Genomic DNA, 23,971 nt, shown 5'->3' with positions numbered 1-23,971 from the left:
GGCAGAACAGGAGCATGTCCAAGACATATACAGAGGTCAGGGGGCGACAGGTCTTCGAATACACCTGGGCTACTCTGGATCATCACCTGTTCAGAGGTCTGAGACCTCCTGGGAGTCCCCTGCGAGCTGGGCCATGCCTAGCACAGGGCCTGGCCAATCGGACACATTTACTATAAATGTTTATTGAACAACTTGAAGTCGGAGAAAGCACTTCCACTCCTCATGCTTCCCCCTACTCACAGCTAAATAAACAAGAGCTTTTCAGTTAAAAGACGAGGAACCCCAAAATCAAACATAATCATGTTCAAGGCGGAGACGTCAACTGGACTTCTTGGGGGAACCTCAGATGAACGCTCACCGCAGGCCCCTCCAGCCTGAGTCTGGTGGGTGGGCGGCTTGGTCATTTTTAAAAGACCCCGAGCTGTCCCGTGAACTCTCCAAGTGAAGGCTGCAGGACATGGGTCAAAAGTAAATAATCTTTAAAAAGAATTTCCCCTAAATACTGACAAACACTCAGCCACCCCATCAGCACGATGGGGAACTGCACACCCCCGACCAAATAAAGTTTGCCGAAGAGCAGACAAATGTTGGAAGAAGGAAATCAGGTGCGTACATGGCACTGAATGCTGCTCACTCAGCTGTGGGCTCTGCGTGTGCACAACCCGGTTACTTCTGGAGGATTCTAGCGCAGGACGAGGGTGACTGACTGTGCAAGAACGTTTTCAAACTTCAATGTATATGGAATATGTGTTGCTGTCCAGGTTTGAAACTGTTTAAAAATCTTTAGAACTAAAAATGTTGTCTCCCGCATAAGGCGGATGAGAAAGAAGCTGGGTCAAACTGGCAGGCCTGGAAAGACATTTGGAAGCGGTTTCATTGACAAGCTGCCGGCAAGAGATGCTGCAGAGTCCGATTTCTATTTTAGTGCTAACATCGGGAAACAAGCTTAAGACACATGTGTCTCAAGTCGGGGCAGCTGCTTTTCCAAACAGCTCAAAATAGAGACTCTAAAACATGCACACACGATACTGACAAAACCAACAGGCCCTGAGCTGGGATAAAGGATTTCATTTTCTTACCAAACCTAAATACCTCAAAACCTATATATTTTTAAATGAGGCCCAATTCAATACATTTGTCAGTAATCTTAAACCAGGCAGCCGGACCACTCACAGGGCAGTCCAGACCTCTTGGGAAAGTTTAATCTTGGAAGCAATCGAGGCCTAAGTGGCCCTGCTGCAGATGAACACATCATGCTCTGTCAGGGGGTCTTCTCAGGCAATCTGTCACTGGCCTCTGCGGAGGAGAAACCGCATTCAAACCCTCTAATTGTGGGGTGCTCTCTGGGAGTGGTGGCAATCCTGCTGTCTGGATGGAGCTAACATAAATCAAAGAAAATTCAGCCTCCGAGTTGCTGTGTCTGCTAGAAAATTGAGATTTCAAAGTAATGTTCTAATGTTCGTCATCAATGAGTTCAAAGGGCCGTGCGTAGGTGCGGCTGTGATGAGGCCAGAAAGATGAAAACTCTGAGAGAGAGGAGGTAGGAGCTGCTTCTCATGGAAACACAGCCAGGGAATAGATGGAAACACTAGGAACTGACTCCCTTTCCATATCCCAACAGTCAGATCTCCCTGCCTCCAGCTGGTCCAGGGACAGCAGATGCTCTAGGACGCAATATTTGGTGGCATGGCAGAGGCCAAACTGTCTTTCCTGCCTGTTTGCAAAACCGGAGGAAGCTGGCGGGTTCTCCTCAGGTATGCCAGGCTCTGGAGGAGGGAAACACAGCGGGAGGCACCCCCACAGAGGTGTGGCCCAAGGGCCAAGAGGAAACACACTTCAAAGCCCCGCCATAAACCTGAGCGGTTCATGCTCTTGACATAACAACTCTCCTGAAGAAAAGGAGGAAGAAAGAGCTGGACGCTGACATTTAGACAAGGAAGCAGAGCCCTGCCCACGCACACTGCAGAGCCCTCCACCCCACGAGGGTCTGCTTGGGGAACCAGATGCTGAGGCCACCCGCTTCGTTTCAAAAGGTCAATTTTTTTCACCAGTGCTGGGTCCACCTTCAGGAACACTGAAGTTGGGAAAGCCAAGCCCCTCCCTTTCTGTCCTCCCTGAAACCTGACAGGCCTCAGTGGGGTGTGGAAAAACTGCTTCTCCCATGACTGGTGGTGCTGGTGGTAGGTTAGGATGATGGATGCCTTCCAGTCATTTAATCAAAAGGCATAAGACCATAATTTAAGCCGAGCAGGTTTAAATGGTGTCTTGTAAGAAGAAGGGCTCCAGACTCATTAATTTTTCCCCGCCCTTTCTTCCGCCCCACCCCTCCCCCACTCCAATTCAAGCCGTTGTTTCTCAGTCTAGTTGTGTAGGACACAGCTCCCTGGCCCATGCTGGTATTATGAGCCTTGCGTTCCCCCCCACCCCCCACCCCCCCGGCTGAGGCAGTCAGTCACCAAAGGCTCATTAATTTTTAAAAGAATGAGAGAAAGAATGGCAATCCTCAGAGAACCTTCGGCCAGGGGTATGTCCTGTGCTGGGCTGGTCATCCCCAGTCCCAGGGGCAGGAGATGGCCCCCTCATCTTTGTATCCCAAGCACTGCAGATACCCAGGAAGAGGGTGATTTGTGCCGAGGCTCGTGATAGCACAGTATCTGGCTCCCCGCTAGGTCCTGGGTGGGCACAGGAGGCACACGGCCCCCAGCTGGAGTCCTGCTATAGGTGCCAGGTTTAAGACACAGCCACTGAGCTGAGTGACTGACAGTTGGGCAGCGTGTACTCCTGAGGCTCAGGGAATTCTTGAGATTGGGGGACAGAAAGAAGCCAGGCCAGTAAGAACTGCTCAGTAGGGGCCGGCAGGGTTCAGTGATGCTGGGTGGGGCTTGGGGGGTAGGAGCCTGGGGTTCTTATGACTGGACATGGACCCACAGTGAACTCTCCCTGAGGTCCTGGTCCCCGGAAGGGAGGAGCCTGAGGGTGGTCAGGAAGCCTTGGCCCAGAGCATGGGCTCTGAGCTGTGCTCGGCCAGCTTCCTCCTTCCCGGGGTAGGTGGCAGTCTGTCAAACAGGGAGTACATAAGACAAGTGCCCAGGGTAGGGCTGAAGGGCACACGGCATGCTGAGGAGGGGTACCGGGAGGCAGCCCCATCTAGGTAAACGTGCCAGGCAGGTTCCTTCAGGAGGTTGCTTTGGGCAGGAATACTGAAGGGGGCGTACAATTTTATGGGTGGACATCAGATGGCACGGTAAGAACAGGTCCATAGGAGAGGAGAAAGACAACAAGGGGGTCATATTGACAAGGCACAGAAAGAAAGAAGGAAAAAAGGATGGCAGGAAGGGAGGGAGGCAGTCATAATTAAAGCCTGGTATTTGGGGATGGTCATTTCACTTTCTCCCTTAGAAACCACAAGCTCCTGCGTACCACCACCTCCAGATCTGCTCAAGACCCCTGCAGGCTTGGTCATGGCAGGCTGGCAGAGACAAGCCAGAGAAAAACGACTTCCTGCAGCTGGGCCAGGCTGCCCAGAGGCATGCGGTGCTGTCCGCTCCCAAGGCCTGGGCAGGGGATTCCAAGAGGGTCAGTCGGGCTCGAGAGCATGGGACCTGATTCTGAGTAGCCCTCCCTCCTGACCCCTTACTCACTGCTGACCTAGAACAGAGGACAGTGACTCAGGAAGCGCCCATGGTCACCTTCTCGCCATCCTCACGTGGACGGCCTCCCCCGGAGCGCTCCTCCATCAGAAGGTCAGACATCCCTACCAAATGTAAAATAAGCAGATGGCCCTGCAGCTCTTGGATAAATACGAACGAGCATTGCCAAGCTTACTGCAAACTACCCACCAATCTGCTAAGTCCCCATAAACACAAATCGCTCTGTGTTCACCAGGGTGTCGTCTTGCCTATGGGACCAGGGCCAGACCAGTGTGCTTTTTCAACATCAACAAGAGTTTTGTGCAAGTAAATCTAATCTCTGATGACTACTGTCTAAAGACATTTTATAACAGTCTGCAGGATTATTTTTCACACTTGTTTTTCTATTTTGTGACGAAAATTACTTGCCAAGTAAACTGTTGCCTTAAGTTCTGACAATGTTTATCATAAATGACCCCTACCTTAGAGATATTTGATTAAGGTCATTTAATCAAAAGGCATAAGACCATAATTTAAGCCAAGTAGGTTTTGATGGTGCCTTACACGAAAGGATCCAGACTCATTAATTTTAAAAGACTGACAGAAAGAACAGGAAGAACCTCATGAGGTAAGCCGTATGCTGTCACTGGGCATGGCTGCTGTGGTTTATATAAAGAAGGTTTTCTGGAGTCTATGTGGCAGGAATAAGTAAGCGAGGGGGGCTTTAAGGGGCCTTCTCGGGAGAACGTGAGGAGGGGTCCCACACAATCCAGGGGAACAGGTGGGGACTGGGGAAGGTGTGCCTAGAGACCCCAGTCCCCAGCAGTTCCCAGTAATGGTCCACAGGCAGGCATCAAAGCCACCTGTGGTTACTGTTTCTCTTCTGGAAACCCAGACAACTCTCTGAGTTCTCCACGGACCTTCAAAATCCAAACTTTTTGTAACATTCTTGGAAGGTGGGTAACAAGTAGGTTCCTGAAGGCAACAGCAGAGAAAGCTGAAGCCTTTAGCCCAGATCCAAATGCGAGTGTCTGCGTGGAGAGAGCCAATTAAAGGTGTGCAAGGCTAGCCAAGATGTCCCAGAGAGAAGAGATCACTGCAAACATGATACCAGCAGAGATCTAGGGGAGAAAGAAGGCTGACTCCTAGGGTGCGATGGAGAGAAAAAGAATGAAGCCAAGGTCCTTAGGAGAAAAAATGGGCAAGTGTTGGCAATGTGTCGATAAGGGAGGGGAGCGGTAGGGAGGGGAGGGCAGAGGAGGGAGTAGGGAGGTGGTCACTCCCAGGCTTCGGGCTGGAGCAACTTGGTGGCCAATGGGGCTGCCACAGGGGGAAGCCAGAGCAGTTGGAGATCACCATGCTGGCTTTGGGCACGCACTGTAGGACGCACGGAGCAGCTGGGGAGGTAGAGTCAGAGCCGGTCAGGTTGGGAGCTCTGAGAACGGCCTGGCCTCCCAGACAGAGGAGGAGGGTGTAAAGGGACCATGCCGTGAGCACCATGGTGATGGAGAGGGGAAGCCAGGAAGGGTCTGACGACGTGGGGGGGAAACTAGGCAGGGTGGTCCCGGAAGTCAAGAGAGGAAGTGCATTTTCAGATGAAGAAGTGGTTAAGACGAGGCCTGAGAGCACCTTCTGCTCTTGGAGACACAGTGGCGGAGGCCACATGGAAAGGACTGGAAAGAGTAGGCAGTGAGGAGAGGATACCTGGTCAGGAAGACCAGCTCCGTCCAAACTTCTCAGAGAGGTTCAGACACCTGTGTAAGGCCCACAGCTAGGAAGGGGAGGAGCTGCTCCTTCTGATCTGCCGTGGGTGTGCAGGAGGGCTGAATACTTCAATCAATAAACAAATGGCACAGTCTCACTGAGTGGCAATCAGTTCTCTGACACACTATGAAACGGAAAAGTGGGTGCTCACCAGAGCACCCTGCACACTCTTGAGACCCCCATCAGAGCAGCTGCAGCTCTCAGCCCCCACCTCTGACAGTGCGCGGCTGATTCCGACCTGTGACCCTGTCTTAGCATTCCTGGACATCTGCCAACCCTGTTCTCCAGATCACAACAGCTTTCTTACAACCGATCACCACACACACAAATCAGAGAATGTGGAAAAGGTAAGCACTTGGGGCCGAGCCCTTCTTCTCAAAAGGGAAAGCTGGAGCACAGGGAGATGAAACCCTGAGCTGGGTGTGGTAGGCATGGTGAGCCTGAGCCCTCCTGGGGATGGGGGTGGGGGTGTCAGAGGTTTCCCAGGGCTGAAGACTGGAGGAATTTGTATCTCTCTGTATCTCTCTATCTATCCATCCACCCTAATATTTATCCTCTATTGAAACAACTAGATTATTTTCTCATAGTATATAATTGCCGTAAACAAAAAACCCTCAAATAATACAAAAGGTCAAAACTCTGGCAGCCCCCACCCCCAATTTAACCCTAATAGTCTGCTGCACCCTCCTGCAGGCACGCCCATGCCGGTAAGACTTACGCTCCCTCATATCTGAGTTCACCTCTCTAGATGACCGTAAAGACGAGGAGTCGACTCAGCGTCACCCTGGGGGCCTCTGGCCATTGGGAACACCTATCTGCTTCATTTTACAAGCCTGGACTGAGACCCCAGAGTGGGCAGTGGGCACACAGCTAGGGTTCTACCCGGCCCCCGGGGACGCAGCAGCCTTGGGTGGTGTCTGAGGGAGAGTGACAGCTGGACCCAGCTCACTAGACGGTCACTCCCCTTCTGTGGGCCTGAGTTTGCCAATGAAAAAACAAAGAGGTTGGAGTCCAAGTTAGGGATTTTTCTTTTTTCGTATTTTCAAACAAAAGTTTACGTGGATGTGAAATACTGCAGGACAAATGAAAATAGAGTCCCTGTGGTTACACAGGTGTGTGTGTGTGTGGGGGGGGGGTTAGGCCAGTCCCTCCCCCTCCCCCGTGAGCTTCAAGGAACTGACCAGTGTGAAACCTCTGGACGAGAGGAGCAGGCCTGCCAGGCCCCTTTCTGCCCTGACCCTCTGCGGCTGCGGCCATGCTTACCTGGGACACAGAGCACAGCTGTGGTCTCAGCAGTGCCCTCCGCCACTTGGCCCAAGTGCCTGGCCTCTCTGGGACACGACATTTTAGCTGGCATTCCGGAGCACTTAAACCATTCTGCCTGCGGTGGCGGCGGAGAGCCCAATTCTTGTTTCAAATGTTGCTTGTGTTCTGACAGCCTTTTCCTTTGTACTGTTTTTAATGAAGTGAAACTAGAAGTGCAGATCTCGTGAGCCACCGCGGGACGTGCTTGCCTCTGAACCAGGAGTGAGGGGTGCTGCCTCAGTCGTGCCTGGACGGCCTAACAAGCCACCTGTGTCTTCATGAACTAGTTCACAGCAATGAGAGGTTTAAAAAGCATCCACTAGGTTCAGTAATGATAGAAAAAAATACATACTGAAAAGAAAAGGGAATTTCTTAACCTTCCTGTGGCTTTTATCCTCTGACTGTAGCTGGCCACCCTTTCCCCAGCACTTCCCACCAGGAAGGCAGGCAGCATGAGGGTGCAAAGGCTAAGGGCTGGGCGTAACGACAGAAGTATGGCTAAGTAGTCCTCCCAAACCACATGCGGGGAATCCTGCTTCTTCTCACCCATGCTTAGCAGCCACTTTACGTATCTGGTCTTGTTTCAAGCCCATTTTCTCCAGTTACTTCACTGACACTGATTTGGATGCAAGTACTATTGTAACACAAAACCTTTTACTCCAACATTTATGTCCTATAGATGTACCCAGAACATCTACGAAAGGGAAGCATGAGAGCCACGGGGCCAACCAAACAGGCTTTCTCTTTAACGCAGTATGTGGCCCTGGCCCGACGAAGCCGTAAGGTTCCTTATCTGTGAAAGGGGACACAGGGATATGCGCTTGGAGAAGTTACGGGGCCGATCAGCGGGAACACGTGTGTAATGGACCTGAGAGAACTGCTGCTTGTACCTGCTCCTCCGGGCGGGGCTGAGGTTATCGGAACCCATGATGTGGACGGCTGCTTTCCACCTCTCAGCCTGTCTGTCCCCAGTCACGTCTTGTCTCCACTGGGTCAGGCTGTCATTTCATTTAAAGTTACTCCCCAGAGCATAAGAACCCACAGAAGGTGTGTGCAGAGAGAGACATTATGAGTGTTTTCTGTGGGAGTGGGGAGCCAGGTCTCGGCCCCACTCTACCCACGTAGTTGCCTTCCTGCTCTGCACCAACCTGGAATCTGGGGAGTGGGGCTGACAGGATGGGGCAGGAACCGGGAATGTGGACCAGCTGGAGGAAACTGCTGGGGTCAGGACATCCATGCCTGCCTTCCAGCTTTGCCCCAACTCACTGTGAGAACCTAGGCTATCACCGTACAGTCTCAGCTTCCATCAAACTGAACCTCGTCACCTCCCAAGTGCCTTTGAACTCTTCAACTCCAGGACCTTTAGGCAAAATTAACACCAAATGTGGCCAGGGGTGGAAAGCTCAGGTCTGGGTTTGGGTTTGCGCTCTGCCCCTTGGACACTGTGACCTTCTGTGAGATCCAGGAAACTTTCTTAACGCTTCTGAGCCTGCGTCTTCCCATCTGTGAAATCAAGATCCGATTGCCCACCCCACTGGGATGCTATGAGGTTAATGAAGGAACGGCTGTAGACAACGGAGCACTGGGATCACCTGCGAAGCTGGTGACTCCTGCTATTATTGTTACTGTCATTGTTACCATTGCTCAGAGCACTGCTCTAGCAAGGTACCACAGGCACAACGTGTGGGATCAGACAGCATCGGGGAGCTCTGGTTCCCAAGTTTAGTGGCGTGGAGCCTGTGCCACGCAGTAGGGGTGAAGAGGGCCCAGGAAGGTTCATGGAGTGTCCAAGTGGGATACTGACAGGCAACAAGAGAAGGACAAGCAAGCCCACAGGCCTCACTTCCAGAGGGGACCCCAACAGCCCGAGCACAGAATGCCTGAAGCGCCTGGGCAAAGGCTGTGTCCTTCTGTACCGGCACGTGGGACCCATCGCAAAGAGCCTGGGACGTGCAGCAGAGTACGGAGGCCTCATGCCAAATGCCCTGGGACAATGGTGACGGAAAGGGCGGGCCAGGCCACTTTCCAGAGACAGGGAAACTGTCAGGAGGCTGCAGAGTGGGCCACACAAGAAATCGAAAGGCTGAGCAGGTTGTGGACTTGGGAATGAAAGAAAGAAAACCAGCAGTAGAGCTATGAGACTGGGGAGAGAGCAGAGGCAGGAGGTGAAGAGGAGGAAAAGTTGGTGCTGACTCATCTGAGAGGACAGCAGCTGATGAAAAAGTTTTCAGAAAAGGTAAGCCACACCGGGGTGTGGACACCACAAATAGAGCTTCGAGCTTTCACAGCCAGGGAGAGGTGACACTTTCTTCGCAACTCCCTGAGAACTTCAGGGTTCAACCTGAATTTCTCACCTCGCCCCAGCCCCCAAACTGGGATGCCACAAGCTGTGAGGAATGAGCAGGGACACGCGGGAGACAGCAGGGCTGACTCATGCGAAATAACTTCTGCCACCAAGACCTTCACCTTTTCTGACTGTTGGCTTTTCTCATCAATAGTTAATTTAGACCTATTTCCAGTGTAACATGTACTGCATATTTGTGTTTTTTAAAATTAATTCCAGGTGTACCACATATCTGTGCATTTGCCCTCGGCTGTCAGACCAGCGCTCCCAAGCCCCTCAGGTGGTCTCCCACTGCCCTCTGTGCCAGGACACTGCAGTGACCGAGACACTGTCCCTGCCTGAGGGTCTCCACTGTCATGCAGAGAAACAAAGATAAAGGCCCTTTACGCTCAATTCATGAAACAAATTTCTTTCCTATTAAAAAAAATCCCAAAGCTTTGAAACCTGACTCTGTAACAGACTTCGAAACAAGCAGTGGTCCCAGACCCATCACGTCTTCCACTTGCAGAAACTCTATTAGTAACTGTTGCCAGTAAGTGACTGCTCCCCGAGTACCTGAGCCGTAACTGCACAGGGGTTGTACGCACACCCCTCCCTGCCTTTGGAGAGTCTCGGGATTAGGGTAAAAGAAGCACGTCCCAGCCCCCCACAACGGCTTACAGAGCACATCTGCACACACATCCATTCTACTTGTACGACATCTGCTGTGTGCCAGGCGCTACCCCAGGATGAGGTGGTTGCCCTGAAAGGGAACAGAGGGTTGAAACACCCCAGGATTCCTGAGGCATCTGGCCCAGCAGGAAGCCAAGTGGGGCACAGGAGGAGCCCAAAGGGACCAACTTGGGGTTCCATGGAAGTCAGAGAGGCTGGAGCCAGGCTAGGGCCATGTCGCTGTGGCTCCCTGGAGGGGCTGGACCTGCCCTTTCGGCTACAGGTAGATGCTGAAGGATCTGAAGCAGGGGCAGAGGAGATTAGCTTCGTGTTGGAGAAAGCGCAATCTAGACCACTACGCTCAGTCTACAGATGGGGAAGGCGTCCAGAGAGGCACCCGTGCTAGAGGAGTAGGGGCCGGGCGTGGGTCCTGATCCCCTCACGTCAACCCAGTACTTCTTGTCTCCAAACGAGCACCCGTTCACAGGAGTGTGGAGATGAACACCGCGTGCTGAGTTCTGTGCTAGAGCCGGAACCCAGGCTGGAGGCACCAGGTGACGGGGCCCAGGGCTGGCCCCACGGCTCATCCCCAGGATCCTTTCTGAGGGCAGAGGAGGCAGTGAGCGTGGGCTGTGTTAGCAGAGACCAGTCGGGAGCCAGGCTCCATCCCTCACCAGCACAGTGATGGGGCTTTGGAAGGGGCGCTAAGCGCACCTCTCACCCTCCTCGGGGATAAGGGTAGGGTGCAGCACACAGTAGGTGTTCAGGAAATGCTGCTGGCTGGCTCTTAGAGTCAGGAGATGAACAGGGCTGTTATCCATCAACTGAGAGCTCAAACACTTTGATAATATTTTCTTTCCTTCTGGAAAAGAACTTTGCATTTTAAGCAATAAATAAATGCCTTGAAAACAAGCTTTTGGATCACAACCTTAACAAGGTAAAAACATTAAATTCAACATTCTTCTTGGAGAATATAGAAGCACCGATCTCAACTGATGAAATTTTACAAAAATATTAGGCTCTAACCCCAAATGCATCATTACTAATTCCAATTATCAAGTGTTATTATCACTTGTGCAAAATTACACATAAAACCAGGCACCATTTTCTAACTGTAAGTGTTCCTGAATTGTCTACCAGGGGCTCTGGTTCACGTTTCAACAGTCTAACAAGCTCCAAGCTGCTGTTGGAGATGCATTAGCCTCAGCGGCAATGAGGCCGGAGACGGCCCAGGTCCTCCTCCCAGGAGGGCACCTCAGAGGCCAACAAAACAGACACTTTGGAGTGTTACTGTTTCAGGTACCTCACTCCATGGCAGCCATGTTCCTTTCAAAGGTCTGGAAAGTACATTTCTGCAGCCCTAATGCGTAGCTGTTTAAAGCGCCCCCGTGGGAACTAGCCTTGAAGAACAAGGAAGCTTTTGTAACCCTAAGAATCAAGCCGCATCATCAGTCTGCTTTGTAATTTTTGTTTCTCGTGCTCAGCACCAGCACCACCACCATTTATTGGGCTCCGCACTTTGCCTCCTGCACTGTGCTAAGTGCTGTTTTATGGGATCATCTCCTTCAATCACCGTAACAAGGAGGTGGCTTCTGCTGTCGATGTTTATAGATGAGGAAACTGGGATCTCGGGAAACCTCCCCAAGGTTGCCTGACCGGCTAGTGGCTGTCAAACCAGAGACTCAGGCCATCTGGCCCCAGAGCCCAAGCCCTCAATCTCTCTACTGCAGGACGCCCACAAAACGCTACAACTCATCTCCATGGCATTTCTCGGCCACTTCTAGGAGGACTGTGAACGCTGCCGCGCACGCCGCACCTGACTGTCCCACGCAGCAACGCTGTGGGCACGGCTCACAGCTGCCACCGTGACCTGAGAGGTGAGCTGCTTCCAGAAACACACGGCTGCTCTTGGCCCCGGCTCTCAGCGCTGGGCCTGGATGGCAGGTACCGACTGTGTCTGGGGCACAGGACTTCCCAATGTTCTGATCTGAACCTCAATTTAACCCTGGGGGCCTGGCTGTGTCTCCCCCAGCACAGGAAGCCCCTTTAAGAGACGCTGCACCTCGCCAGGCCTGCCAGCAGCAGGGCAGCTCAGAACCGAAGGTGAAAGTATCTGAAAGCCAAGACTGTAGACTGTATACACATAGCAATTTGTTACTGTGAAAAACCATCTGTTTCTCGGTATTACAATCCTCAGAGGGCAAATTATAGCTAGCGTTCAACATAAAACATCAATTTAAACCATCAACTATTCATAATTTCAATTCTTTATTGGAAACCAAGGACATAAATGTCAGGGAATAAAGCAATATTTCTTTTATTAACTGTTCCATTCATCTGGCTATTAAATAAAACCAGGGCCCCAATAAATGGCAGGCGTCCTTGCCTGACAGCCACACCAAATAGCTCTATAATTCTCAGACATTTTAAAACAACGAAAACGGCATTATTTGAAAAGTTAGAAACTTTAATATATAATAAAATTAAGATTAATGTGATCTTAATACCTTGCGAAACTGTTTGCAGTGCCCTCATATTCAAATATATTTCTTCTTATACGTTTTATTTTTAACAGTGCTCATTTTGTACTGAGAATGTGCTGGTTTTATGAGCAGCTTTTGTAGATGCCAACCACCTCCAGCATTTTTCACTGACATCTAGTTTTCCCAGGGTGAAACGACCTCCCGCCGCTGGGCCTGTGCCAGGCGGGGTGGCATTTTCAATGTGCAGCTCAGGGAGTGCGTGGCCTTTAAGATCCAGTCCCAGGGGACACTCACAAAACAGTTAAGTAAAAATAGCCTGGTACAGTGCAGGGCAGACTCTTGTTGCAAGCAACTTTTTTTTTTTTTTTTTAAGAGAACAATCTGCGCATTCAAAACTGAAAGCCACAAAAGATGGAGAGAATATTATTGAGCAGCTTTGTGCATTAGGACCTGTACTGAGTGTTCATATGCATCATTCCGCAGCAATCCTGCAGGGTGGGTACACTTTACAGATTAGAAAACAGGTTTAGAAAGATGAGTCACCCTCTCATCCTTTCTCTAGGAGGTGCACCTCTGTGGTAACCAACAAGGAAATAAAGGTAAATAACACACAGGGCCCATCTCCAACACTCTGTGTGCTGCCCGTGATCACGTAAGTAACTGTTGAGTGTCGACAGCAGCAGCAGCAGGCTGGGGCATTGGGGGCACAGAGGAAAGGACTTAACCCCTCACTCACCCCACAGAGGGAGGAATAACTGAGGGGGGGGGTGTCAGGGAGGGCTCCTGAGGGAGGAGATTGCCCCAGGGCTGAGTTTAATGTGAATATGTTTCCCTCCCCTTTTTAAGGTTTAATTTCTAAGATACAGGTTGCTACCCTAAGAACTGTTATTTTAAGGAGAAAATATAGTAACAACATTCAAGAAAGACTTTACATTCAAAATACCCATAATGCATCCCACATGCCTGGCAGAGCTCACAGTCTTCACCTGCCAACACAGTGGCCCCTCCTCGTTATCGCGCTAACAGAAACAGCTCATGTGTCTGAACGGTACTCGTGATTTCAGTTTTCAGTGGCTGTGTAATACTCTTTCCTGTTAAGGTGGGCTGTCAATAACTATTGGCTGAATGGATGAATCCACTAATTGATCATAAGTGCTTACTTGGGCAGAGCACACCGCCATCCACCAAGCGCTGAGGCACACACGCCTCTCTGGGTGCTGTCACCACCTGCCGGGGCAGGGGTGGGGGGTTAACACCAGTTCTGTTTTGCAGATGAGGACACTCAAGAGGCCCTGGGACTTTTCCTGCCTTGTCCTGACACTAATTCCAGGGCTGCTTCCCTCCCGCGCTGTCTAGATGGCAGCATTTTCGGGGGCTGTGGTACTGGTGCTGGGGTGGTGACGATGGAGGAGGAGGAGAAAGAGAAGGCCGACCGCTACTGGGCATGTTCTCCTGCACCCATGAGCGCAGAGCAGACCAAGGGCTCTCAGCAACCATGCCCTAGGCTCCTGGCCTCCCCCCAACCCCCCAGCACCTCAGTGAGAAAAAGGCACCCAGAGACAACCCAGCCTCTGCTGCTTACTGTGGACGCTGCCTGCACTCCCAACTACGGAAGAAAGCTCTTCTAAGGGTAAACTGCTTTTTAGTGCTGTCTTCCCAGCCATAGTTGAGCCATACCTTTTAGCCTGAAACACTAGAAGAGAAAATCCAGCAATCGACAGGCAAGAAGATACCTGCAAAGATATACTTGCACAAACTCACAGGGTTTGGTTTTCTCTCTTTCCTTGCTACTTCTTTCAGGTCGTCCTGCTGAATACAGAAAACAGTAGCTGACTTTTCCCCCTGCATGTACGGCCCAGCGCAACCTCCCTGGTTTCACTGTTCACAGAATCAAGACTTAAAGCTTCAGAGTCCCTGACATTTGTATTTACAATTTAAATACCATTTGGAACCCTGTAGATGTAATTTTAATAAACACATATCTGTCAAAGAGAGTGACTGCGGGCCCCTCCTGGGAATGGCTCGCCGCCCTCCTTTAGCCACTAATCGATGGTTCACGAAGCCCAGGCCAGACTGACTTTCAGGCTCTGAGCTGAGAGTCATTCACTAAATGCGTATGTCAGTGCTTACTGTGCGCCAGAACAGCAGACAAGTGCCGACTTCGTAGGCCTGATATGCTAATGGGGAAGATAGGTGACAAACAAACAGATAATGTGTCAGAAGCCAGTAAGTGCTGTGGAGAAGATACAGCAAGGCAAAGGGGACAGGTGCGGGAGGGGGAGTGTGGGTCAGGATTCATGCAACGAAGAAGAGGGGGTTTTATGTCCTGCACTTATCTCTGCTCAGCTGCTGCGACGTGAGGGGTGTTTGCAGTGTTCCCTAAGATAAGCCTGATGTTCACATATTAATTTTCCATTTATTTTCAAAATTCCAAAAGATACAGCATGTAACTTAGTGGGTAAAAAAAAAAAAAGACTCTGGAGTTAAGTACCCAGGAAACTGGATGCAAAGGCTGGATTCAGACAGAAGAGAAAGCAGACAGACACTCGTCTTGGGGACAGAGCCCTGGCTTCTGGGGTCTCAAGGATCACAGGGTGACTCTGAGAACAGGTTAGCTCGGGAACATAAACAGTAAAGGCCTAAGGGAGGCGGGAGGTTGTCAACAGCACAGTAACTGTCCCTTAGGCCACAAGAAGGAAAAAGTGGACATTTCAGGGGCTGCCTGGGAGCCAATCTACAATTTCCTCGGTATTGTCATTTCTCTGCTCAGGTACCAGGTAGAGAACGGGTCAGATGTGTTATTATGAAAGCCCTCCCTTTATAAGACCTTGTTCCTGAGAGACAGCACCACTACCCTGGGCAGCCCCCCCTTTCTATCAGCATTCGGCACAGCCTCCCTGGCCTAGTGACCCCGCGGGTCCCTGCTTGTGAGCTCAGCACTGGACAGAAGCCCGTGTGTCCCACAGCTTCCTAGAGCGGCTGTGCACACTGCACCCCAGCACCGACCACTGGGCCTGGCATCCGCACGTGGCAATGAAGACACAAAGCCGAGCCCAGGGAGGGGAGCTACCTGCCCACAGTCACAGGATTATGAAGGGTCATTGGGAGTCAAATCCTGAGGTCTCTTTTATGGGGGCTGTTTCTGAACTACTGTTACATGGGTAAGACCCGAGAAGTCATCCTTTTCAGCCAATGTTTAATTTATAACAGTATACTAATAATTTGTTACATGGTTTACCTAATAGCAATTCATTAAGTTGAGCTTTTGCCAAAAATTCCAATTTGTAAGCGTTATGGAATTTAAACTTGGCTCCACCTCTGTGTGTGATGACGGGCTGCAGGGTGAGAGCCCCAGAAGCCTCCCCATCAAAGCCGCTCTCTGCCCTGGGGGCACTCACAATGGCAAGCTCTGCAGGGAGCCTGCTTTTCCAAACTAGAACCCATTTCCCAGCCTCACAGGCTGGGGGTACATCAGCGCCTGTCTAGAGCCTCTTGGAACACTTTCTGAGTAGTAAAAATGTTCCTCTGAGAGCTTACATCTGCACAGCTTGTCCGGGAGCTAAGCTCCTCGCCGATTAAGTGGGTACTCCCAGCTCTATGGCAAAGGGCAGGAAGCCCCGCTGTCACTCGTGATCCATGGGCATTATTCCGTCCACAAGAATATCTGGCCAGCTAGTCAACAATATTCACTGAGCACCTATTTTGTCCCAGGCTCTGTGCCAGGGGTTGGAGGTATAGCCATGAAATGACCAAAAACGGTCCCTGCTCTCCAGAGACTGACATGCTAGTGGGGGCAAACAGGCAGAAAAGGAGAGACGATAAACCAGACAACATGAGACGAGCACAGGATGACGACTTAGCGCAGGATGTGCGTGCCGGGGATTCCTGGGCATGCCAGGGACCACGGGGCACAGGCAGAGGTAAGGGCTGGAGTGGCTACGGGGCCTCGCGCCTGGCCACGCAGGAAGGCATCAGGGGTCCAAGCTGGGCGGCTGTCTGATCTGAACTGCACCAGTTAAGGGGAAGCGAAAAGGAGAAAAGGAATAGGATATTCAAATTCTTGTTTCAGTACCAACTAAATGGAATAAAATCTAATTTAAATAATCCTCTGCGATGTGAGTTATAGTTACTTGTGTTTCCCCTGAACTATGATATAGCAGGACAACTCTACACAGGCACACAGAATTTTTCCACTTCCGGTGTAATGAGACACAGTAGACCAACCAACACAAATTTAGAGTTTTCAGTAAGTGCGATTACACCACCATCCTAAACGCCAGAATGCTGCCACTTTCACACTAGTCATCAGATCTCTAATGGCTGCTCATTACAGCAAGAGAAAGAGGAAAGGCACGGCAGAAAGGCAGAAACATTCCGGAGAGCTGGAAAGCCCTCAGGCGACCACCTCTACAAGTTTTGGATCTTAGGGGAAATTCAGTTCAAACTCCTGTTCCTGGTCTGGGTGTTTAAATAAAAACTGCTATGCACGTTTTTGGTTCAAAATCCCCATCTCTCCAAGACAAATTTTTATTCTCTTTTATTCAGAGTATTTAAAAGAATGCTGCACTGGGAAAATTAGTTATCCACTTGGGAAAAAGTGGTTAGATCCCTATCGCTCATGCCATATTTACAAAACTGCTGTCAGCTTTAAAAATCTTGTGAAAAACCAGAATGCTTCAATTACTGTAAGAGGATATACAAAAACATGTATATATTTATAAGACAAGTGATAAATTTGGGGAAACTATCTGCAATATATAAAAGAAAGAATTAATACCACACACTCTAAAAACCAGTAAGAATCAAATAAGACAGAAGCAAGCTATCGGTGAGAAAAATGGGCAAAGGATATCAAAAGAGATACCACTGGCTAATAAACATTGAAGGGATGGCCACCCTCATTGTTGACTGAGGAAGTGTGAACTAAAGCAATGTGTTTTTCTACCCCTGGAAGATTTAACAAAGGACCTATTGAGTGCTGGTGAGCTTGTGAGGAAAAGGACAGTCCCATTGTCCTTCCTGTCACCTGGTGAGACGTGACAACTGAGGCCCCATTCTGGCACCATGCTGGCAGAACCAGCAAAAGGAAAACATGGACACACCCCTGAGCTAGCAATTTCACACCTAAGAATCCGCACAGCTGCACGAATGCTCGAGGACTCGTGTACAGAGATGTCTGCGCAGCCCTCACTCGCTCCACAGACATGTGTGTACTACCTACCACGGCGTGCAAAACACTGTTTGTTCTTGGTGCTCGAGATACATCTGTGAACAAAAGAGGCAGAGATTCCTGTCCTTACATTCTAACGGGAAAATAATAATCAAAATAAACAATTATAAAATATGCAATTTACAGTGGGGACCTCTGAAGTATGGGGGGGTGAGGACTTTAAATATTTTTGTTATGCATGTCTGAAGTGGTTTGATTTTTATGAGCATACAGTAGTTTCCCCTTATCTGAGGTTTTGGTTACCCAAAGTCAACCGTAATCTGAAAATATTAAATGGAAAATTCCAGAAAGAAACAAGTCGTAAGATTTAAATTGCGCATCATTCCGAGTAGCATGATGAAATCTAGTGCCGTCCCACTCCATCCCGCCTGGGACATGAACCATCCCTTTGTACAGCGTACCCATGGCTGTACATACAATATAAGAGATTTTGACAGACAGACAGACAGACAGACAGAGAGAAAGAGAGAGAGAGAGAGAGAGAGAGAGAGAGAGAGAGAGAGAGAGAGAGAGCATTCACATAACTTTAATTATAGTATATTGTTATAATTGTTCTGTTTTATTATTGTTGTTGTTAATCTCTTACTGTGCCTAATTTATAAATTAAACTTGAGCATAGGTATGTACACACAGGAAAAACAGTACACACAGGGTTCGGTATATAGGGCTTGGTACTAGCTGCAGTTTCAGACACCCACTGGGGATCTTAAAATGTATCCTCACGGATAAGGAGGGACTACTGCATTCATTTTGTAACAAAACATTTTAAAAAAAAACAAAAAAACCCTTGTCACACAAAGGCTAATGTGCTAGTCAACCCAAGGAGGGTGTCTGCCCCACGGATGGGGGACAGAGCTGACCACCTTCATCCTGCACAGTCACTGTCGCTGAAGGAAGAAAAGGACCAGGAAAGGCCAACACCACTCGCAAACCTCCCGTCCACACAGAAAACACTCACTGAGATGTCTTCCCACTTGTCCTTTCAACTGGTTTATTACACATGTAGTGCGCAAATACATTCTTATCATAAAATTTAAGAAAATAAAGACTAAGGAATAAAAAAGTAAAAGCCCCTCCTTGCCTTCCTGAGCTGTCACCACAGCCAGCCGCTCTTCTCTATGACACAAAAGGTACTTTTTAGAGTGAATGATCCTCTCCCAAGCTGAAAAGGCCAACCTGTAATATATCTACATCTATATTTAGATTATAGAATTAGATCCCAATTTAGCTGACTTTCATCTCAGAGCGTGTGGTGTGTCCCAGGACTGCCTGAATTAGATTTCCTACGAGTTAGAATTTCCTGTAAGCTAGGATTCAAAGCTCTCGTTTCCTAGTTTCTACCTTAATCATTATACAACACTTGAAACTTCCTAAGAAGTTTTGAAAATATTAATATGGTATTTCACTTCCTAATAATCTATAAAAGACAGGGAGAGAACGAAACCTGACAGTGTGGCTCCGATGCAAGAGCAGGGGGCTGAGATCGTAGGAGACCTGCTGCTGTGGCCTTGCTTTGGTCAACTCACTCAAGCATTTGGGGTCCAATTCCTAATCGTTCCAATGAGGATATGGGGCAAGGTAAAAGGTATGCAAAAAGCTTGCCCATAAAAACGAACTGGTCAGATGCTCTTTTCCTTTCTCTCTTTCTTTAAAACTTGTGCCAATTCCGGAGGCCCTGAGAGGGGCCTCTGAGCGTGCTTGCTGGTCACGTCCTTGATCTGGGCGTTGGTGACATGGATGAGCTCTGCTGGGCAAACTGCGTGCACACTTAATGAAGGGTGCATCTTTTTGTGGGCATATCAAACTTCATTCAAATGGTCAAAGCGAAAACGTGGAACTGACTCCCTCCTGTCCCCCTTCTCCGGCATTGGCTTGATGGGGAGGGGTCCTGATGGGCCTCTCCTGGAAAATACGTGCCTTCTGGGGACTGTGACATGAGCATGAGGTGAGCTCTGCTGAGGCCACGGAGCCACAGGGAGTGGGCCCAAGTCATCCAGGGGCCGTGGGTGTCGGCAGGGAAGGGGCTGGGGGACGAGTTCAGGCTACAAGGAAACCACAGGCGCCCAGCCCGCCGAGGAGCAGGCCCGGCCTGGCTGAAACTCCAGGGCACTCTGAGGAACTTCAGTGCCTGGATAAGAACAAAATGAAGCAACCTGATTCTTCTGTCCTGAAACGGACCAGAAGGTGCAAGCAGTGACTTCGGCTGCCTGCAAAGCAATCCTCTAAAACCTAGGTATCATTTTTAGAATCAAGTAAAGGAAGGTGGTAGCTGGCTGGACTCATCGGTAATAAGATCTGGAGCTTTTCACCTTAAGGTCACTGATTAGAAGCTTGTCCGGGTCAGTGGTGACAGGAAGTCATGACTCCGTGAGGGTATCAGGCCGCATCTTTGAATGTGGAGAAGGGACAGTGTCTGTTGGTCAGCACACAGCAGCCCCCAGGCCCTGCTGATGCCCGCTGACACCTCCACAGACAGCGCCTAGGAGGGGTCCTGGTCGGAGGCTTTCTCTCTGGGACCTACAATCAGCACATGACCTCTCACTCCGGTCTGAAGGAGACATCAAACCTGCACCGGGCCAGGGCCCTGCCCTGAAGTTTGGGAAATGGAGCTAAGGGTTGTGGGGGGTGAGGACGCTCTTTCCCTCTTCATGGCTGAGCCCAAGCACATGAATACTCGGGACATGCCGAGGGCATGTTCTGCCCCATGAATGCAGCGGCACAGCTCGCTGGCACAGCAAGTCAAGGGGGAGTCGGGGAGAGCAGGTGAGCCCTGGGCCCCCTTCCAGGCCGTGTGCAGCATGGGCTACGTGAGATCCGCCGCCCAACAGATCCCCTCAACCCAGCCGAGGCATCAGAGGCTGTTACTTGTAGCCAAGAAAACTCCTTTAGACCTCCTTGTCCCAAGACAATATGTAACCCAAGAGGGAACCTAGCAGATTTAAGGTGGCAGGGTATTTTTCTACTTCTAATGAACAGTAATTTTTTACATGCCACATTTGCCCTGTATCTGCAATAGAAATGTGTCACCCACACCTCATAAATGCAGACGGAAATTCTTGTATCTTTAGGAAAAAGTGTACACTCCAAAGAAGGGGCCTGCAATTTTCTTTTCTTCTTTCAGATAAATGTAATGCTACCTCTATTAGCCTAGCAAATACGTGCCAATGGCACTAGGTTGCCAGAAACTTTTAAGCAATAAAACCGAGTACAAAAATCCTCTTTTATGAGGATCCTGGGGGGAAATTTTTAACCATACCAGAGGATCTGTGCTTTTCCCAAACAAATGCTTTGTTTTTAGGGGTGTGTGTGTGTGTGTTATGACTTATCTAGTTGCCCTCTTTGCATTGCATGCTGGGAAGCTCACAATCAAGCCTGTATCTCATCGATATGAAATGTACAGGATCTGGGGAATATAACTTTGGATAATCACCCAACTTTGGGTCTAATCACCATATATTTCTCCCTTTATTTCATCTTCCTTCCGACTAGCTCCTAACCTCATTGCCTCTTCTTATACCTTTGCAGGTCATCTGAAATCTTTTTGGAAGTAGACAGAACACAACCAGCCAACAGGGCAGGTATGGCATAGCAGCAGGAGCACGGTTTTATAGTCAGAGGAGCCTGGACTCAATATTAGTTCTATTACTTATTGGCAGCCAGGGACCTCTCTGAGCCTTAGTGTACTTAGATGCAAAATGGGGAAAGTAGCTTTTCAGGGTTGTCAGAATTTAATTGGCTGATGTGTGTGAATGTGCTTAGCTTGGAGCCTGGCACAAAGTAGGTGCTTAAGAAAAATCATTTCCCTTTCTACTGTACTGCTTCCCTCGTCCCTCTCTTCTTTACAAGGCAAAACTAGCAGAGATGCCACCCAAAGTCCCCAGATAGCCTCGGGTACCTCTGCACCCCAAAGGTCAGTCCTGACCAGGAATGTGAAGGTCTGGGAAGGTCAGCAGAGGCCTGGGGAGACTGTGCCCACTCCTGGAGATTAGGTTCTGCAATCCGGGGAGTGTGGCCCGCTGCTGACACTCCTGTACCCCACCTGCGTGGGGTGTGGCCTCCCACATGAAGCCTGTATCTGAGGCAGTGTTCCCATCGATGACAGCAGGGGGAGAACTGCCTCCCTCATGCCCTCCCACGGCCAACGAGGTATGGCCACCAGCTTTGTCTCTAAAGTGTCTATAATGGAAATACTGAAAGTCAAGGCTAACAGCTTCTCTGCAGGGTCTGTCCCATGCTGTCTGCCCCTGGCTCCCACTACTCAACAGGATTCTGGGCCACTTTCTGTGACTATCAGTCAATGTTTGCCAGGAAAGTAAAGACTAACTTGAATTTTAACAAGCACAGTAATTAGAAAGGCCAATCTGCTGCAAAGAGCATCATATAACACATTTGAAACCCAAGTACATATATTTCAGATTATGCCCTATATAGGAACATCCATTTTAATGTATGACTTGTAGACTGAAAGTTCTATCCCACTTTTATTTATCTTGGTTTTCAAAAGCATAACTTATACCACCACTAATTCCAGTGAGAAGACAGGGATGGACTAAGCAAGGAAACGGGAGGAGGCCCTGGTTTCTACGAGGAGTCCCGACACAGGGAGGTGAAGAGCAGAGAAAGCATCTTTATTAGCGCAGGCCGACGGCCTCATTTTTCAAGATAAATGCTAATTTCAATGGATACATTTAAGTAGGCGCCAGGAGCACACACTGCACACATTTTTCAACTAAAGATAGAAACTATGCTTAAAAAGCTAATTTGGTATTTTTAGAAGTTTGGGTTTCTTTGATCTGGCCAAAGAGGCTTAAAATTCAGCTTCAAACTATTTTAGTCTCTGCTTTACAACTTTGAAATAACGGGTACATCTTAAGATCCTTTCAACCACTGACAGCGTAGGCTTCTATAAGCCCACATATTGGGAAAGATGAAAATTCAGAACTAACTTGACATCAGAGTGAGAATTCGAGTTTTGTAAAACAGGAGGTGAAATGTTAACGGTATGATTACGTCACTTTTGTGGGTAAGAGAGCCCCACCTTCCTAATCTAAACATAAGCTTTCTCTCTTTAAGGCTCAGGGGAATTGGCTGCCTATTCGTTTAGCTCAGTCGGGTACCTAATGTTCCTTAGGGTGATGCCAACCTCAGCCGCTGGGTGCTCCCTGGAACACCTATAGGCTCTGTCTACATGAATTCTCAGCACGAGCCATGAGGTGACCGGGCCAGCCCTCTGCACCAAGGAGGAAAGCGGGGGTCAGGGACGCCCTAGGCCGCATGGCTCATGGGTTGCAGGCTGGGATCAGCCTCGGGACCTGACCCTCCCCAGTTCACAGCCTCTCCGCCCCCAGCTCTCCTCTGCCTCCCATTTGGGCAGCAGGAACATCCCAGCAAGGGCTGAGGGCGGCCCCTTTAAAAGCAATGGCAAGGTTGGACAGGGTTGACCAGGAGACCCACTTAGGCCACAGTCTTGGTCTCTTGAGTCTCATATTTAAATATCCGTTTGATATGAGAATCCTCTCTACCATTTCATTTTTATGTGAAGATAGCGGGGAAATGGATAAAACCCTAAGGCATTACAATTACTTCAAGTAACAGAGAATCTTCAAACTGCATTATGCAAGGATTTGGTGGGCGTCCCAGGCCTACTACCTCATTTTACAGATGAGAAAACAGGTCTGGAGTGAAGAAAGATTTGTCGAGAATAAATTCTGATTATTTGTTTCTGGGGGACCCTTTACATATTTTTTCAGAAAGTGTGGTACTCATATTGTCCCTTATATGGTGCGGACCATTTCAAGGATGTGGTTTAATTAAACAATTCAGCTAATAGAATGTGTGTTTGTGGTTTTACCATTGACAGATACATGCCCCGGCTAAGCAAGTGGAATTTTTATTTCTTTAAAGCAGTTGCAGACCATTATTTGCAAAAGAATTTGTGTTCGGTGAACATTACACCAATAAGAAGCTTTTAAAAGCTTCTAAAACCTGCAGTTTTGAATCTTTCCCACTGGAGATGGAATCCAAATTGTCAGCTACTATCAGGTCTAGTGTGGTGTTTCAGAAGCTGTTAAGGCTTTATTAGTCTCTGAAAAAGACACTTAGCTAAGTCGCAAATGTGTTAAATGGAAAATGATTCCAAACAGTCCCTTTCTGAAGGCAGCTGGGGCCCAAGTCATAGGGCTGGGTGTCACTGCTGGCAGGGACTTATCAAGTCCCTCTCGGCTGGGTGGGCACCCTGGCACGAGGCTAGCATGTCCTTGTCCTTCTAGGAAGAAGCCCACCCTCAGGCACTCCCTGGCAGATCTGCTTGGCCCAGAGGATCACGCTGGCGACGTGCTATGTAACCTGTTCAGAGGGAAGCCCTGTAGGTTTAAGGATTGAAACAGATAGAGAGCAGTGACTGGTGGGTAACGAGCCCTCGAAGAGCACAGGTAACCGGGACAGCCATGAAGCACCACCTGTGCCCTCCCTCCTCATCCCTACCTCAGAGGGGACTTCAGAACACAGGAGCCAGGGCACACAGTGGCGCCAAGGGGCCCCAGAGGAATGGCCTGGGCAGGACTGG

General features: G+C 49.4%; 1 protein-coding gene and 1 long non-coding RNA gene across 11 annotated transcripts in view; one reads left to right on the top strand and one right to left on the bottom strand.

Annotated features, from left to right (window-relative positions):
- Positions 1-23,971, bottom strand: part of CUX1 (cut like homeobox 1) — a 346,923-nt gene that overhangs the window by 208,574 nt on the left and 114,378 nt on the right. The window lies entirely within an intron of this gene.
- On the top strand, positions 11,253-13,574 carry LOC141570649 (uncharacterized). The gene is made up of 3 exons (XR_012494908.1): positions 11,253-11,570; positions 12,739-12,775; positions 13,449-13,574. It is a non-coding gene; the product is annotated as an uncharacterized LOC141570649 (long non-coding RNA).

This window comes from Rhinolophus sinicus, linkage group LG03, assembly GCF_036562045.2.
Source record: "Rhinolophus sinicus isolate RSC01 linkage group LG03, ASM3656204v1, whole genome shotgun sequence".
NCBI classification, from domain to species: Eukaryota; Metazoa; Chordata; class Mammalia; order Chiroptera; family Rhinolophidae; genus Rhinolophus; species Rhinolophus sinicus.
This window is presented reverse-complemented; position numbering and strand designations above follow the sequence as displayed.